The 18,839-nt window shown below is 40.5% G+C and overlaps 1 protein-coding gene across 8 annotated transcripts in view; it reads right to left on the bottom strand.

The window, feature by feature from the left end:
- Window positions 1-18,839, bottom strand: part of HIVEP2 (HIVEP zinc finger 2) — a 217,229-nt gene that overhangs the window by 150,268 nt on the left and 48,122 nt on the right. Inside the window, exon 1 of one of the 8 annotated variants that reach the window (XM_032794855.2) lies at window positions 7,476-7,646. The exons of the other annotated variants lie outside the window; for them this stretch is intronic. The gene's annotated coding sequence lies outside the window, so the exon portion shown is untranslated. Of the gene's footprint in view, window positions 1-7,475; window positions 7,647-18,839 lie in introns of those variants that run through there. 8 annotated transcript variants of the gene reach the window in all.

Here is an 18,839-nt window from a genome sequence, read left to right on the forward strand (position 1 = left end):
ATCATATAACTTTAGAATATTTGGAAAAGAAATTCTTAGGGCAGAGGCAAAAATTTAGGTGGCATAGCACATGGGGCTACTTTTAAGTTTAGCCTGATTTTTAATAGGATCCAAAATATCTTTGTTTTCAAGAAAATTGCACTGGGGTACCATAGAAAGGGAAAATAAAAGAGATGACAGGTGGGGGCATCTCTGTCTGCCTACTATTATTAGGCTCTTTGATTCAAGAACACTGATATTGGTTTTAAGAGTATGAGACTTAAATAGGGAGACTTAAGTCCACTGAGTAATGGGAGGACGGAACAGAGGGCGCAATCTTTATCCGACACATACCTGTGTGTCTATCTCATTAGTATTATTTTTATTATATGCCAATTTTTAGGCTCCAATCCTGTAATGGAATCCAGTACTATGGAGACATACATGGAGTTCCACTAAGTCTACATGATTCCAAGAGTCAGTCGTAGCAAAGGCAGAGAATTCACAATAATTGTCACCACTCTAAAATTTGACTATCAGTGGTAATTCTCAAGGGTCATTTTTCCCGTAGCAAACTGCATATTTATTTAGTTTTCGCTCTGTATCTTATTGTAAAAAAAAGTCAAATTATGATCATCTTATCAGGACTTAAATGTCCTTTTGCGTTTTGTAGCTCTCTGTCATGAGAACAATTAGCTTTCCTTACTTCTTCCTGAATCTGATGGAGATCAACATAATCATCTTCTGTTTCAAGCTATGAAGGCCAGCTATGGCATAAATCAGTGTAGCTCCTCTGGCAACTCCAGTGTAGTTATGCTAGTTTACACCAGCTAAGGATCTAGCCCAGGGCCTTCCCCAGTTTCCCCTGGAGGGGGACTACAAGACTTCATATGCACTGCTCTGGGTTTAGAAAGCACCAGAGCCCTGTAAAATGAAAAGCTTTTCTACCTCTCCCACTACATTGTATAAGCAAGACTTTTCAGGCATGTTACCCTTTAAAATGCCTAAAAGCAATAAATCCAATTTTTCAGTGGTTCTGGCAGATTTCAGTAGGTTTACAAACCTTACAGTAAATTTTGGAACACAGAGCTCTGCCCACACGCATCCACTCAGCAGCAAAGCATCAAGTCATCCCCAAAGCTACCAGTGTCTGTAACTCACCTGGACATAATGTTTTCCAGTTCACGTTTCCCGCTGAAGGATAATTTTACTTTCTTCTCTTACATGAGATTTTACCAATTCGCTCAGGAAGGTGGGGCAGGAGGGATAAGAATTTACCTTTCATCTACCAGACAGGAGGTTTAAGCCATTGATTTAAATGCTCCATCTTGAAAGGAAAGCTGTTCAGTTCTAACCAGATCAGGCACAGGCCTGAGGGCAGAGAATTTTATATTTAATTTTTTGTTGTTGTTTCAACATTTAATATTACAGTAAAAATTTTATTTTATTTGATACTGAAAAGCTCACCAATATGAGTAAGAATTCACAATCTAGCCATAAAAATTAATTAGCCTGAACCCTTTATTTAAATATTCACAAACTTTGGGGAGTTTGACATTTGAATGCAGATTGAAATTCTGTGGCCCACCTGTCTGACTTTGCCTTATTCGGGTTGTCTTACCATTCAACATGTAAGTAAAGGTGGCAGAATTGAGCTCAGAAAGGGATAGAATAATCCACTCTTACAACTCCCCACATGATCTTTAATGGCATCCTGCTCTGAGAAAAAAGTTCATACTGATCAAAGAAGGGTCACTTGAAAAAAAATTGACATTCATCTCAAGAAAAAAAAAAAAAAAGACTGTGGTCCAAATCCTGCCATTGATTTTAGAGCAAAACTCTTATTGACTCCAATAGCAGTCTTCATGTGGATCAACAGCAAGATATGGTGATTATCCTCTTCACATCCCTCTATTTACCCCCATTTTACAGATGGGAAACTGAGATACAAAGAGACCAAGCGACTTGTCCATGGTCACACAGGAAGTCTGTGGCACCAGACAGAACTGAACGTAGGTCTCCTGAGCCCCTAGCTAGAACCCTAACCACTAGAGAATACTTCCTGCTTCACTTACATAAAGAATTCTGTCAAATACTGCAGAATGACTGAGTGCAGAATAGCTTGTGCAGACACATTTTGCAGCCAATAACATATGCCTGAATAAACCTACACACACACACACACACACATTTCAGCCATATGAAATTGCCATTTTAAGTATTAAAGCCAAGTATTCAAATGCCAAGTGCTAACTTGGATTAAAACTAACCTGATACATGAAACGGTGAAAACCTTTTTATAGGAAAGTTAATCTAGTCTCTAATTGAAACAGCCCACATTAAGGGGAAAAAAAACAAAAGCTACAGGATTTTAAAACTGCAGCAATATTATTTCAAATCTACATGAGCAACACTTCAGCGGAAATGAAAAATTTCCTTTTCCACTAACACAACCAGTCACCACATTGCAATTGCTAGCAGAATTGGCCTGCTGCAAAATGAACTGAATTGCTACAACCGCAACGGAAAAAGTTTTAATCTACCAGAAGGCACTGTACTGTAAGAAGCAACTGCTCAAGCAAGAAATCTCCATGAAGATGAACCAAGTACTTCATGGGGCTAATATGTACTTGATAAAACTGAAATGTGGTCAAGCAGCAAAGTTCAACTCCAAAACATCTCCAAAGTTTGGAAATGTTAAGATCGAGGGTCTTGATTCAGGCACAGCAAAAACAAGGATCGCCTATATGTTTGGTTGCAGATATGAAGTTCACTAAAATTCAGAAGCATCTGACCTCTACACCCCCAGCCAAACATACACATCACCACCACATATTAGGGCCCATCTCCGCAATAAGCTACAGATGTACCAGTGACAAAGACCCACATTTTTGACACTATTACCTACCAAGAGGTTAAATCAACCCAACAAAGGGGAGCACGATACTCTACCTCTTGAGATCCTTCTCTCCCAAAGCGATCCTCCAGCCACAGCAATGTTCTTTGGGACCACCTGCAGTGTGATAGGTCACAGGTGTTGCTCTTTTCAAGAGCAGCAGCTGAGGCCCCTGGCAAGTACTTGCAAATAAAAGCACCATGCATAAAATTCATCCTGTGATCAGGACCTGGCCAAGGCCTATGCACCACTTAGGTTATGCCTTAGTGGGACGTAAATGCATAGGGGTGAATTTCATCCATGTGCATTAGCTAGCTGCTAGTCTGGACACAAACCTTTGGGAAGACAGTATCTCATTACCTGGCCCTCTCGCAACTCTCTCTCGAGGTCTATTGTGAGACCATGCCCTGTTCTAGCACAGTTGTAAGAAACGCTCTGTTCCCTCTTATTTAGCAGAGCAGCACAGGGAAGAAATTTGCCCTTTATCGCCACTATGTTACTGCTCTGTGAAATAATAACCATGCCTGCTATTAGGGTGACCAGATGTCCCGATTGTATAGGGACAGTCCTGATTCTTGGGTCTTTTTCTTATATAGACTCGTATTACCCCCCACCCTCATCCCGATTTTTCACATGTGCTGTCTGGTCACCCTACTTGCTACTATCACCACATTGCAGGGTAAATAAAGCTTGCAATAACAAGAATGTTATTATTATGACTCTTCCTCTTTAATCCATTTCAGGCTAAAACGTTGATTTCAGGTTAGCTGACTAACTGCAAGTGCATTTCATCTTTCTAAAAAGTTGCTTCAATCTGCAAAGAAAATCCTTTTTCCAGATGGACTGGTAAAGAAATACAAATAAAAGATGAAATATGAAAAGTCTAATATACAATGTATTTTTCTTTTTTTCCCCTCGTTTAAATTTAATTTGTCCTTCATAACTTTCATGCAGAGCATCCCATATTGCTAAATAATTAGTGTAAATTAAATTTCATATTTTTAATGGAGAAAAAATAGTAACATGTAATTGATGGTAATTATTTTAAGTTTTGCAGAAGTAGGATGCTGGCTTCAAAATACGAAGATTTAGACCTTAGTATGGACGAGTATATGTTTATGGTTTTTTTTAACAAGGAAAAAATGTATTTCTATGCAGTCACCATGCACACAGAGGGTGAAATTTACTCCTCGGCAGAGAGTCAGCACAAGAACCCCTTCAGATCTATTCAAGCCTAAAGTAAATGGGATTTTAGTGGTGCACAGGCTTTGGGCTGGGTCCTGTACCGGGGTTAATTTCACCCTTAGTAATTATTTTCTCTAATCTAAGAAACATATGCTGCCCTAGATTTACACAGTCAACACCCACTGACATCAGTGGGAATTCCAGAAGAAATCAAGCCCGACCTCTCTTTCTTTATCCACACTTCAAACAATGGCCCAGATCATGTCCCTCCCCCTTCATGGGCATGAAGCCCAGCCACAGTTGTTCAGCCTGGCCTGGCTCCAGACCCACAGAGCAGTGCTGCAACCCCAAGGATATAGATACCCACAGACCATCCAAGTGGAGTTTGTGGGGGGCAGTGAGATCATGAGGGAGTGACATCAGGTTGGGGACAGGCTCTCACTCATGGAGCGACTGCCAAAGAGGAAAGGCTGAGCACCCTATTCAAACCTAACACTGGTGCAAGGAATAGATGAGAGTTCAAAAAAAAAAGCTAGCAGCTGGCAGAGGAGTGTTCCCAGAGACAATCAGAATGTTGGGTGAAAGCAGCATAGCCCCACTCCCTCCCACCCCCAAGCCCCCACCCTGGTCTTCTCAATGATCCCTCACTGGGTTTGTAATGCCCAAGACTGGCAAAACTAGCAGGGAGCTCCACTCTGCAAGAGTAAGGGACCTCTTCACCCTTCATGATTTGATCCGTTATAAGTAACCATATGAGAAAACTCTGATCATCCCGCTGACATTGAACTGAAGGACTCAGAAATCTAATATGATGTCCACAGATAATATTTATTGTTACCACTGATAGCACAATGTGGAATCGGGAGCTGCAGAACTGATTTTAGTATTAAGTAGCTACAGAGTGCCATAAAGCAAGAAAGAAAATGTCTTGTATAATGTGTGAACAGAAAAACTCAGCTGACATGTACTGTATCTAAAAGATCCTGCAAATTCAGATGCTATAAGGCCATGCATGAAATGTCACATAGTAAGCCTTTTTAATGTCAATGCAAGTGCTACCTACATGTTCAGTGCAATTACTTTGGCATACTAGGAAAAATACATGAATATAAAATAATAAGTCAAAATAAAATAAAAAAGTAGTGTGATTATAACTGAACAGTACAAGAAATTCATATTAAAAAGATGGACATTCCATTTTTAAAAACTTTTCATGTGAATTTAGTTGCTTCTTAAAGATGTTGCACTGAAAGTCCTGGAGAAATCCACTATTTATCCAGGAAACAAGAACATCACAAACAGTAAAAGCAGCAAAGAATCCTGTGGCACCTTGTAGACTAACAGATGTTTTGGAGCATGAGCTTTCGTGGGCGAATACCCACTTCGTCAGATGCATGTACCTTAGATAGTCTATAAGGTGCCCCAGGATTCTTTGCTGCTTTTACAGATCCAGACTAACATGGCTACCCTTCCGATACATCTCAAACAGTAGCACTGCAAGCATCTGTCTTTTAGCTGCCCTACTGATGTCCCTCAGCCCTGACTTGGAGTGGCCTGTAGGTGTGAGAAAATATTTTAGTCTCAGTTCATGCACATTCAGCTCTTGGCCTCTCTGCTCAGACTATCAATAAGGGTAAGAATTAGTGTCAGTTGCAGCGGTAGTTTACGCAATACCACTAAATTCTTAATATAATCTACTCTTCCTAGCGATTGCACCATATATATGCTAAACGTTATCAACCATGGCATGCAATACCTACAGAGAGCAGGATGAACTAAAGACATAGCTAAGCATTAACTCTCATTTTTCACTTTCCATTATTAATAACAATACTTTGAGCATTCAGCTGCACTTTACAGATGTTAACTAATCTTCTTAATGCCTTGCTATATAGCTGATTATTATTATATCTGTAAACTGAGACACAAAGATGTTAAGTGGCTTGCCCAAAATGAGATAATATGGCAGTCTTTCAACTCAACTCAGGAGTCCTGACTCTCAGTCCCCTACTCTACCCACTTGACCACACTGCCTCTCTGTAACCATTATTCCTCTCATCCCAGGATTCCCTCCCAACTTGTCTCTCCTCACATTATTTGTGAATATTTTTCTCTATTTAATAATAATAATATAAAAAAAGGCTGGTCCAGGCCTAATATCTAGGGCATGGCTTTGAAGATAAAAACAGAATAATGATAGAATAATTTGTCAAAGAAAAAGATCTAATTTAAAATCAATCCTTTCATTCAAAATGCACTCAAATAATCGTTTGCCTTCCTTTTACATAAAGTGGTTACAAAATCTCCCAAGGGGAGGACTGTAGTACTATATACATACCTAATGACCCTATGGGGGGGGGGGGTCAGTAAAGGGGGGGGGAAGAGTTACGCAACAATTTAAGAGATGCAGAAACCCAACAAACTGTTATTTTCACTTTAGCTTATGCATGTAGAACAGCCATATTTTACACACCTTACACTTATTAATCTATAGTGCTTTACTGGGAGAGGAAAAAAAGGACACTCTCTCAACCCCGATCCCCTACACACAGAGAAAATCCTCTAGAGTCTGCACATCGCTGAGTGAAATAACACTTCTATGTGTTAAAACATTTCCATCTCAAGACTCTGCTTCAAGACACTTTGCAAATTTTGTAATGAATATTTGGAATGAGGCTATGTGACAGAAAGGACCAGTATATAGTATTTAATTTCAAAGCCTAGTCATCTCTCTTTTTGCAAAACAGTGAACGTCGTTATTTCAGTGCATATCTCACTCTTTCTCCTGCTTGCAAGCATCTTGCCATGCAAGATTCATGCTACATAACTACAGATTATTAAAACCAAACGACTCCTGTGGTGGGTAGAATAGAAGATTAAAGAGGTAAATTCAGAACTTGCTTATGAAAACTGACAAAACCTGCTCTTAAAACAGTATTTCTATACAGTTATTTAAAAAAAAAAAAAATCAGCTCCACCAAATTCATTTATATTCAAAGTTAATTAATCTTTCAAACATCTGCCTCTTATCATACTACAATATACAAAATCAGTAGAGCATCTGCCTTTTGTTAAAAAAAGTGGAATTTTCCATCATCATTAATTTCATTTGTCAATACTCTGCTTTGCTTCAATGCTATGACAGACTTGGATAAAACAAAATTCTCTCCCCACAATTAGCTGCAAACTGTTTGTGTTTTGCAATAAACGTCATTATTTATATCTGTGGTGTTGTCACAAAGTAAAAAGGCAGCAGCTAGAAAGGGTTAAACAAGAGGTTTCCTGTCAGTGCTTTGTGGAAAGCAAGATTTTGTATTCCATTGTGGCAAAGAAATCTGTTCAGGCCCTTTATATTCAGCATTATTCAGCACTATTTGGACCACATTTCAGGGTCTCATGAATGCCTTATGCCCACCTGACAGTGTATCCTCTATATTATGCAAGTGATGTAGTCTCCCCAAGGCAAATTATCACCCGACCATCCTGGTCTTTTCAGCTCAGATGTATCCACTGACATGCTCTGTAAAATAAGCCATTGCAATATAACTGTGTTCTCCTCTCTGTTACTTCTCCGGAGGGAGGAAAAAAAAAAGAAATTCTATTTCTCGCATCATCACTAAAGCAGAGCAATAGCAAGCTCATTGGCTGACTCTAGGAGATGGAAACATCAATCAGGGTACTGTGCTAGTACTGGCTCACTGCAGAGTGCAGACCTGAAACTAGGTCTCAGCCAGCAATACTGCAGGAGGAGGAAGAAAAAAAGAGAGAGAGCACTATTTTCTCAAAGCAGGAAGAAGGGGAGGCCATAAGCGTTTCCTGTTGTGCAGCTGAAACAAGCAAAGACGTCATTACATTTACACTCCCTCAGGGTGTCGGCAGACTGAGGGCCAAAGTTCAGTCATTTCCAATGCACTGCAAGGAGCGAGGTTTTTGAGGAGAAACCAGCAGTGACTTTTATTGCTAAAAGCATTCTCTGTGCTTACATAGCAAAACAGTTAAGTAGCATGTGTGACTAGAAACAATGTTTGCTTGGGATGTAAGTTGTTCTATCTTTTCTGTAGTGGTTGTGTAGGGAGCATTGCTGCAATACAAACAATACACGAAGCTCTTACCTACTGTAAATGCTTGTATAATTAAATATGAATGGTTCCTTACACTTTTTGGGATATTCAGGGGAAATGAGTTTTCATGAACACACATTTAGTGTAAAATTAGAGGCTTAAGGGATTCCCTTGCTCAATAGTTCTGACAGTCCAGCAAAGCACAAGTGAACAAAGATACTTCCTTCCTGCTTCATCTCTTCCCCTTAATGAAAGGATTTAAGGATCCAGCAGAATAACATTTAAAAGTAAAACTATAAACATAGAGGTCACCATTAAGTCAGCATGTAGTCACACAGTGGTGTCTGAGATACCACAGTCATTCTCTCTATACATTCAAGAGAAGATATCTGCGGTAACTGTATTCAGCTGGTGAATGCTGACCTTTAAACAATAGCCAGGGAATGCACGGTCTCTCTAGCGAAAAGGAAGGCTGTTTGATGTTTTAAAACAAGTCATTTTCCATGATCTGATTTCACATCATCAACTAAACAGGTAACTTCTTTGATCAGTGTCCAAATGTCTTGTTGTACTAAAGCAAGGTCAAAGAATGTATTTTTCATGGTCAGCTTTTTAACAAAACACATCCTATTTACTCTGAATTACACTTTGCTAGCAGGGTATTAGCTGGTTTCATAATGGGATTATGTACCTCTTCTCCTCTAAGTACATGGTTCAAAGCCAACATAAGTTCATAATGATTTAAAGTTTTCACCAACCAATAGCTGTTCAGTGGCCTATGTGAAATGATGTGATGGTGTCACTCCAATTCCTAAGGTGCAGGAGTACACATTCTAGATCCAACACCAGAGCAACTGGTCTCATCAAGAGCCAATAACTTAATAAGAATAGCAATTAAACAACTTATTAAAGGTGATTCCTCTAAATTACAGTTGAGGATCATTAGGCAGTTGGCATAGGGAAGCTTGTTCAGCTACCCAGTGGCACACGTTCTGCAATTATAGAAAGAACATCAGTCTCCAGGTTTGTTACTCTAACACCTATCACCAAAACTACATTCCGTTTAAAAAACTAATACTTGATATTGGTCAGGAGTTTCTAGTATAGTATAGTCTAGTATAGTCTAGTATAGTCCAGGTTTAGGGAGAGATTCTAATCTCACTCATGTCAATTCAAAGCAGTATTGACTTCAGCAACGTTCCTCTGGATTAAGTCAGGTGTAAGAGAAACCAGAATCTAGGCATTTATGATCAAGCTACTTGTAAAATGGAATGACTTCTTGGGGAAAGGGAGGCTGGGCAGTTCACTCAAATGGCTGTGAGAAAATTTTCACTAAAAGACCTGGATGCTACCCATCAGCTTTTCTTGAAATTTCAAACCTAGTGTACTGTATTAAATTGAATTAAGTTGAATTAAGTTGAATATAAGTTGTCATATCTAAGACAGATAGAGTTATACTAAAATATCTAAGACGCAAGAGTTATACTTCTGATTGCACTGAAACAATTGCCACAGAGCACAGCCCTACTAGACTAGACTGAATATAAATATGAAAAGTGGCTACCACTATGCTATATATCTATTAAGGACAGACAGTAATAAGGAACAACAGTGTTTTCAAACAGCTATCCACATCCTGAAAGTTAATCTTTGGGTAATTATGTATTACAGTTCTTCAAATAATCAAAGTAGTATTAAACCATCTTTGGCGAGACCTGACATGGGAAAATGCCATCTGTTCTTTGTACTGCATTTTGTAGCAAAATATGCTGATTACACCTTAAAAGTGTAGTAATTCTATTGACTTTTTTTTTTCCATTTAAAATTTGAGATTTTAAGCAAACACAAATAGATGGATGGAAATTGTGATTGGGTCAAATTGTTGTCTCTTGTGAAATGCTGCTAATAAATACGTGCACGTCCATTCTAAATCAGCTCGCTCTGGTAATGGTTAAAAAACTATACAAATATATAGGGAAGATTTCACAAAATATTTTGTTTATACTTTAAACAAAGTTATTTTCACCTGCAAAATATTCAGTAGTCTTACAGATTATATTCTTGCCCTTTAAAACCTATCTGTGTAATATGTTGCATAACAAGGGAATTTAATTTTAAAAAGTTGTTATGTTTATTGTAATTATTCAAGATCTATCTGAATGATATTTGAAGAAGTGCAAATGGAACAGTAACTATCTTGAGATTTTCAGTTGAACTGCCTCATCCTTAAAGGAATTAGCTCCACTAAACAGATCATTAAAAGTATGCTAATGCCATTTTTATGAGAAGAACATGGTAAACAAACAAAACAAAGTAGTAGCTGGTTCAATTTTTGAGCTACTTCCCACCTGACAACAGATAATTCTACCTCTTTAAAATAAATATGCCAAAAAGCTGATGCAGGTAAATGTTTCTCTAAGGAGATGGTAGGGACACACAACGGCTATGATTTTGGCATGGAAATTGTTGGTAAATTTCATGGTAGAGATGCAAGGGGAAAAAAAAGATCATGGAAAGGTCACCAGATAATGTCATTGGCATAACTCTTGCATATGCTGATGTAAGTGAAGGTGCTGAAAGATGAGGCTCAGGATGGAGGGGTCTGTGTTGGAGAGCAAACCCATCCTGCTCTTACCCCACAGCAGCAGCTCCTGCTCCACGGGGCTGGGCCTGGTTCCCTGCTCAAGGTGTTGTGACCTTGGCGTACGCGGTTGCAGCAACACTCAGGTTTGGCCCATCCATCCCTCCATAGATGGACCCAGAGTGGTGGATTGGCCAAACCAGAGTAGTGCTGCAACCCCGTCCAACTAGGTCCCAACACCACTCAGTTTGGGGGCCTAACCAAATGTGTTTTTCCGGCCACCATGTCCTGCATGACAAAATCATAGCCCTAGGTATAACTACAGTCTATTTTACTGCTTGAATGCCTTGGCTACTGGAAACCTGAGAATTGCATCACACTGTAAATTCATATACCTCACAGTGATGAACCAAGGTGTTACTTCTTCTCTTTTCGTTTTTTTACCTTTCAGATATTTAAATATTTCGGACAAAATCCTACCCTGTGATGCTCAAGTGCAGTAATAGGAGAAGAGGACAGAAGGGAGTTTCTCCTCTCCAACACATACATCGGAGTAGTAGAAGAGGGGAGGAGTGTAACATAGTACTTAAGGCAGCACTAAGGCCCCAATTCAGCAAACCATTTAGGCACATGCTTTAGTGCTTTGCTAAATTGAAACGAGCTTCTGAATAGGGCCTGAAAAGGGAAACTGCTACCTCAAAGGCTGTGCGTTAGGGACCAAGGGGATGTAGTCTGCCTGCTTCTGATGTGACCCTGGCTCCCAGAACATATACAGCAAGTACACAGCCAGGACTAAGTGAGAGTGCATGCTGTTCCTTTATAAATATCCATTCACATCCCCAGTGAAACCACTGACTTCACTGAGAGATGGTAGGGCCCTCCGGGACCAGTGAGGTATGCCTCACCACATATGTTCTTCTCCACCGCACCCAGCTGCTCTAAGCAATGCTATCCTTTGCCAGCAGGACAGGTATGGTGCCAGAGTTGCTCCCAGCATTACTCTGCTCCTTCCCTTACTGAACATGTCTTCAAATAGTAACGACAGGATTTTGTCCTTAGAAGATACTGGAAAAAATAGTAAATTGCGAAGAAAACTGCTACAATGATTATGCTAGAAAAACTGACTTGATGGGAAAAAATAAATTAAATTTATGTAGCATTCTGGGGTGATGCTGCATGTTTAAACTGTGTGTGTGTGTGCGCATGTGTACACAGTTATACAATTCTACAAACTTTAAGAAACAAGGAGCTGAAAGACTCAGTGAAAGCAAAACTCGATGGCACTTTAGTAACCATCTTTTATAAATATCAGCACTGTGTAAATATAAATTATAATGAACAAAAATAAGACACTAAAGCAAGGGACCTAATTGTAGAAAGAAAGGCCTCTACTCTTGGAATTTCAATCACATATTCCCATTTTATTTTAAATTTCTAATCATGACAGAGCAGATCTGAAAAAATAGCTAGAACCCACAAATCTCAAAAACCAGTAATCTCATTTTAAACTACCAAGTATAATCATTACAGTATTTACTGAAATCGCTTTCATGGAAACAATGAGAAAACATACCAGATATTTTAAAAAATTAATCCAACTTAATTGTTGCTGTTTCTCATGAATTCAGCAAGAGCCTAGGCAACAATACTATTTAGAATAAATATTTTGTCTTATGGGAATAGCATTTTCACTCAAACTGACTACACAATATCAATTAAAGTAACAAAGATCAGATACAGAAAATCCAGATACTGAGTTAAAAGTGAATTTGTACTTCACTGAGTATTATTTTGTGTAGAAATATTTATATTATTCTTTTCCGTTTTATTAGAAAGTCTCTTTCAGGATATTACATCTCTTTTTCCTTAACCATTTTGAGCTAATTAAAATTCTGAAAAGAGTCAAATGTCTTAGAAAACACTCCAAAAAGCACAGACAGACAGCACTAAGAGAAAAATATTTCAGTCTGAAGTAGCTTTGTAGACAGATAAATAATTGGACTATCTCACAAGGATTCCAGACTACATAACATAGGTAATATATCCTCACCCGTTTTTAAAAAAAAAAATGGAGGACATGGAACGCACAAGTAATATCAGTGACACAGAAGTATAGTAAGTTTCTACGGAACACACCAGCTCTTCCAAGTGAAAACCACTTTGTAGCAAACCACAAGAGGTGTGGTTATGAAAGGCCATTGTAAAAGAGCCAAAATCTGTAGAGAGCAGTTTTGAAAGCTGTGGAGCACCATACCAGCAAATGTAATAAGGGGCCAGAATATGCATAAATGGTCAGTGAAAATGTACGACTCTTTGACAGGTGGAGATGAAGCCCCTACTGCCATAACATTTTCAAATGGCTCCTCTGTTCTTGGAACTTCGCTAACACATTTTTATAATGTACCACCAAGGTTCATATGGCAGCAGCAACTTGCTAGGTCTTTTCTATAGTAAGGTATGTTTTATTTCCAGTTTCGTACATAGTAAATGGGTTTTCCCAACTCCTCGCATATTTCTGCAGACCCGCCCCCCACCTGATGCTGTTTTCTGTTGTTTTGTGGATCTTCTGTCCTGTGCTGATTTTGTTGGCTGGGGTATGGTATTGATAACAGGGCACTGGTTTGGGGGCATATGCACATGCCTCCCAGTACATCTGTTACAGCCCTTAGGCCCTTTAAAACTGGGAGCTGCAGTTGTAGTTGCAGGCTTGCTCATAGTTATGTGCCTTACAGGAAATCACATACTGGGCTTCCTGCTTCTTAGGCAGAAGAGTAGTCAGACAAGACTCAGGATCAGGGAATCCTTAGGGCTCACCATTGTTGTTAGGAAGGGCAACTAAAGAGGAAAGGGTGCATCCTTTTCATCGCCAGCTAGCAAAGCCTGAGGTGGTTGGTATTCTGTGTTTATTCGATTTTGTTTTGCCTCTTCCTTTATTTAAATAAAGCCAACCCTGCAGGAAGGGTCTTGGACTAGAAGCTTTATTCTACCTTCCCAGCCAGTTAGCTTGCTACTGGCTTACAGTGTCATACCATATAAGGGGCTTAGGGCACTGCTTGGGTTTTTGAGACCTGGCTTGTAATTCACTGCTTTGCTTTTCATCATTCTGTTGCATGCGAGCTGCAGGAGCATGGAGCTTGCATGCAAGAGATCGTACCAGGACTAAATGGCACTCCTTAGCTGACACATTAACATAACTATTATTAGCAAAATAACAAACAACTCAGTCTGCAATTATAGTGGGTTGTACACAAACCTCAGGGTGTGCAAAAAGGTACAAAGTCAAAAACTGAGTGTCTCCAACACCCATGAACAACCTACACAGGGCAGAATCCTTACAAATAATCAGATCAAACAACCAGTGTTCCCTTTATTCATAATTTGACCTCTTTTGCCCAATTTTGTACCTTTTAAATTTGTATCTCAAGGGTTTTTTGTTGTGGTGGTAGTGGTGTTTTTTGTTTGGTGACAAGAAAGGAATGATTTCCCCTTATCTCTTCTACACAGTCACCCTGGGTATTAAGAGTTCTTCTAGTAAGCACTACAGTTAAAATGGAGAAGTAAAGATGGAAGGTTTAGCTGCAGGTTGACTCAGTTGAGTGTTGCTGGGTTATGATTAGGCTTAATCACTGGTTATAGTAATTTGTATGGAAGGCTGGATATGTAAGATTCCATCCTTGCTTTTACAACACAGCACTATGTATGACCTTACAGCTTTACTGAAGGCATTATTTTCTCATTTGTTTTCATGATGAACAACATCAGTAGTTTACAAAAAATTACTCATTTGATGCAACTCAAAAATGATGGCAGTTGAGACAAACTAAGGTCAGACGTATCATGTTAATATATAACTAAAGTGGAAGCACGAATGACCTGGAGAAGAGATGTAGGTCTCCACCATCTTCTAAACCACTGTCACAACTTTTGTGCCTAATCCTTTAAAGGTTTTAATACCCAAATCATACTGAAAGCACCTTATTCTATTGTAACAGAATATGACCCTGTGTGAGCACCTGCGTGTGGATCCAGAGGTTGATGTTCACACATTAACAGCTGTATGATTTAAACTGTTTTTAAAAGAATATCAAAAGGCATAAGATCAAAGCAAGGACTATACGCCAAATTTTGCTCTCATTACACAGATGTAAATCTGAAACCACTGACTTGATGCAGTTATTCTAGCTGTGTGTGTTTATATATTGCTCCATACAATACAACAAAAACAAAACCTTAAATTTTCTATTGAAATTTTTATTTATTTTCTACCGAAAAATCTGTCCAAGCAGTGGAGCTGAAATGCATTCTCTGGCTGAAAATTAAACCATGGTATGATCCCTCCATCTCAACTGTGGCAGTCCATGGCATTCCCATGTAATCAAGCTGGAAAGCATGGGACACCTCTATACTATAGTATATGCATCTGTAAACAATCAGTCTCTATTTATTACACTCGTAGTTTGACAGATAAGCCACTTGACTGAGACAGCGTTCAAGTGATAAGAATTGTTTTCCACTATTGCCTTTCTTGCTAGTTAAGTATCTCAAACTGTTGACCATGATCAAATGACACTAAATTAAATCAAAATGATATATAAATCAATGGAAAAACTTCCAAATGCCTGTTCTGAGTACTGAACCAATAAAAATTCAGCACCATTATCATTTACATTAATCCAAGATGGTGGCAGCGATTTCTGCTGGAGCTCAGCTACTGGCTGAGACAAGCTCGTGTGACCCATGCAGCTAAAATATAAAAGCCTCAGTTGAGGCAAGGCTTATAAAAGGTCAAATAAAAACATACAGAAGTTGGAGATTTTATGGCATAGGGAAAACCTGTGTTGATAAACATAACTTCTAGCAGGCAATAATGCCCCATTGTCAGTCACATTAACAGACCACCAAGCACGAATATTCCCCTCTGTACTTCATCCTCAGTCAGCATACATTTTAAATATGCGTGGTTGGATGTAACAGTTTTCTCCAGTGCTTGTATCTCAATTCCAAAGAATACAAGGTATAGAAAGTAGATTAGATATTCCTTCTCTTAAGGGCACACCATGAGCAAAGAAGACTTTACAGATCTGCCACATTCAGGCTCTAGAGAGGTGTGCACCAAGGAGATGTCTCAGCCCTCTGCATGCCAGTCCCTTGCAATGTGATGTGTGGCTTAGGGAGCAGTGACAGAAATCCAGGGCAGTAGCTGTGCAGGTTCACTGAATTTAACCGCCCCCCCCCCCCACACACACACACACACACCTTCAACCCAGCCACTGCTACAGATCCTTGGGTGTTGTAGAAGTTATAAGGCTGCTCAGCACCATATCTGCAGGCTGCGGGCCGTAGGGCAAGATTCGTTCCCTCCCTGGCCTCAGAGAATTAGCCTTTGCTTGGGAATATTAGCATTTGTCCTCAGGTTAATTTAGCACCCAGGAAAGGTATCAAATTATTACTGCTAGAGACTGAAGTCAGCATAGTCAAGCAGCAGGGAAAAGCACTCACGCATTTTCTTGCAAAGGTACCCCAACCCTATTCCAGAGGTCCCATTTTGAAGAGTCAGTAAGAAAGCAGTTCCATTTACATGCCTGGCCTCTCTGCTGAAACTGCCAACAAGGGTGTCACCTGAGAAGGTGGGTTTTGCCCACAAGAAATTAGACTAAGGCTTGATCTACACTACAGAGTTATGTTGATACAACTACGTTGCACAGGGGTATGGAAAATTCTCTCCCATTAGCGAAACTAATTTACATTAATTCTTACGGGGAAATTGGATTCGCTTAATATCGTTTTGCTTGAAGGCACATTTTTCAAGAACACAGCTAGGACATTAAGTGAGGAGTTACTGAAGGGCAGTGGTTACCAACTGGTAGATCCTAGAGGATCTCCCAGTCGACTGCGATCTGCAGCAGCACAGCAGGGCTGCCGCTAAGACAAGCTCCTTGCCTGCCACAGCCTCATGCTGCTCCCAGAAGAGGCCAGAGGGGCAGGGGTCTCCATCTACATGCTGTCCCTGCCTGCAAGCATCGCCCTCGCAGCTCCCATTGGCCAGGAACGGGGAGCTGTGGCCAATGGGAACTGCAGAGGTGGTGCGTGCAGAGAGGGGCAGCGTGCAGAGCCACGTGCCGTCCCCCCCCTGCACTCCAGGAGCCACAGTTGGCCCTTTCCAGGAGCAGCTTGAGGCTGGGGTAGGCAGGGAACCTGCCTTAGCAACAGCCATGCTACACTGCCAACCAGGAGCTGCCAGAGGTAAGTGCACCCCAATCCCCAGCCCTGAGCCCCCTCCTGAAGCCAGCACCCCAAAACTCCTCCTGCACCCCAAACCCCAGCCCTGAGCGTCCTCCCACAGCCAGCACCCCAAACCAACTCTGAGCCCCCTCCAGGAGCCAGTTCCCCATGCCCCCTCCTGCACCCCAACCCCCTGCCGCAGCCATGCCCCCCTCCCAGAGCCAGTACCCTGCACCCCCGCCTGGTCCCCAACACTCTGCCCCAGCCTGGAGCCCCCTCCTGTGCCCAATCACCCCCTCCTGCATCCCAACCCCCTGTCCCAGCCCAGAGTCCCCTCCCACACTGCAAACCGCTCAGCTCCACCCCAGAGCCCGCACCCCCTCCTGAACCCCTTCCCCAGCCTGGTGAAAGTGAGTGAGAGCAAGGGAGAGCGAGTAAGGGAAGGAGCGGGGGATGGAGTGAGTGGGGCAGGGCTTTGGGAAAGGTGCAGGGCCTCAGGGAAGGGGCAGGGTAGATCCTGGGTTGCCCTTAAATTCAAAAAGTGATTTTGAGTGTAAAAAGCTTGGAGACGGCTGCCGTAGCGTCTTCACTAAGCACTTCAGCTGTTGCAGTGCTGTGCGTATAGACAAGCCCTAAGACACCAACTCATTTCACAAAGACCACCAAAAAGCCATAAGGAGTTTTCAAATCACTAGTGAAATAAGCCAAAAATCACATCAGTTACTGGAGAAGAAAGACTATCTGCCACTCACAACTCCCCATTTGTTTTCATCTTTTAATATTTTGGGGACCAAAAGCACTGACAACAGCCAAGCAAAACAACAAGAGATGCACTATGGAGCTTCCCTGTACAACTCTGCCAGCACCTGTCAGCACTGACTCGTGACCCCACTCCTTGCCAACAACATAGCCTGCTGGAGCCTGCACTAACAAATGGGGCAAACTACGCAGTAGTTTTCACCAGGGAATTGCCAATTCTGAAGTTTTTATAAGAAAAGCAAAATGAAAACAATTTGCTATGATAAATTAGGTCAAAGAACAACATATATTTTTTCATTATTCGTAATTGAACAAAAATCTGCTATCTGCATAAAACATGTTTGGATGTATATTAATACTAGCAAAATACATATAAGATGCTACCGGTGACTTGATGGTGTTGATCTTCTTCATCCATGTATATAGATCTCACGCTCCTCTCTCCAGCTCATCTCCCTCCCCACTGCAACTAACTCACTGTGGTGCTAGCAACACAATACACCTCTACCCCAATATAACGTGACCCGATTTAACACAGATTCGGAAATAAGCGTGCCAGGGGGGCGGGGCTGCGCACTCTGGTGGTTCAAAGCAAGTTCAATATGACGCGGTTTCACCTATAACACAGTAAGATTTTTTGGCTCCCGAGGACAGCGTTATATCAGGGTAGAGGTGTATTTGGCAACATATTATCTTTAAAAAAAAAAAATCAAGATCTTTTGTTTTTAGTTTGCTAATATCAGGTCATGATTTCCTAGTCAGGTATTTTATTACACACTAAAATCCTAATGTTAATCATAAATCACTTCAGATATATTAGTAACAGGTTTATCAGTCACTGCCAGGAATCAGCTGTAGATCATGAAGTCAAATGAACATAACTTGTCCACCACTTATATATTAAGAAATACAAACTACATCTGAAGAGGCCCAGTGCTACAGTAAGTAAAATTCCTATTGACTTAATTAGGAGTTTTTCCCTGTATCAGGGAAATTAGAATTAGACACAAAATAATTAATGGACACATTGCATGTTCTGTGCGCCATTCTTTATCAAAGTACTGTGAAAAAGTTTACATCCAAATGCTTTGATAGGTAGAAGAAAAAGTCATTCTTCGAAAGTCACATGTACTTTAAAGGAGTCTATTCCATGTTT

Source organism: Chelonoidis abingdonii, chromosome 3, assembly GCF_003597395.2.
Source record: "Chelonoidis abingdonii isolate Lonesome George chromosome 3, CheloAbing_2.0, whole genome shotgun sequence".
Classification (NCBI taxonomy): Eukaryota; Metazoa; Chordata; order Testudines; family Testudinidae; genus Chelonoidis; species Chelonoidis abingdonii.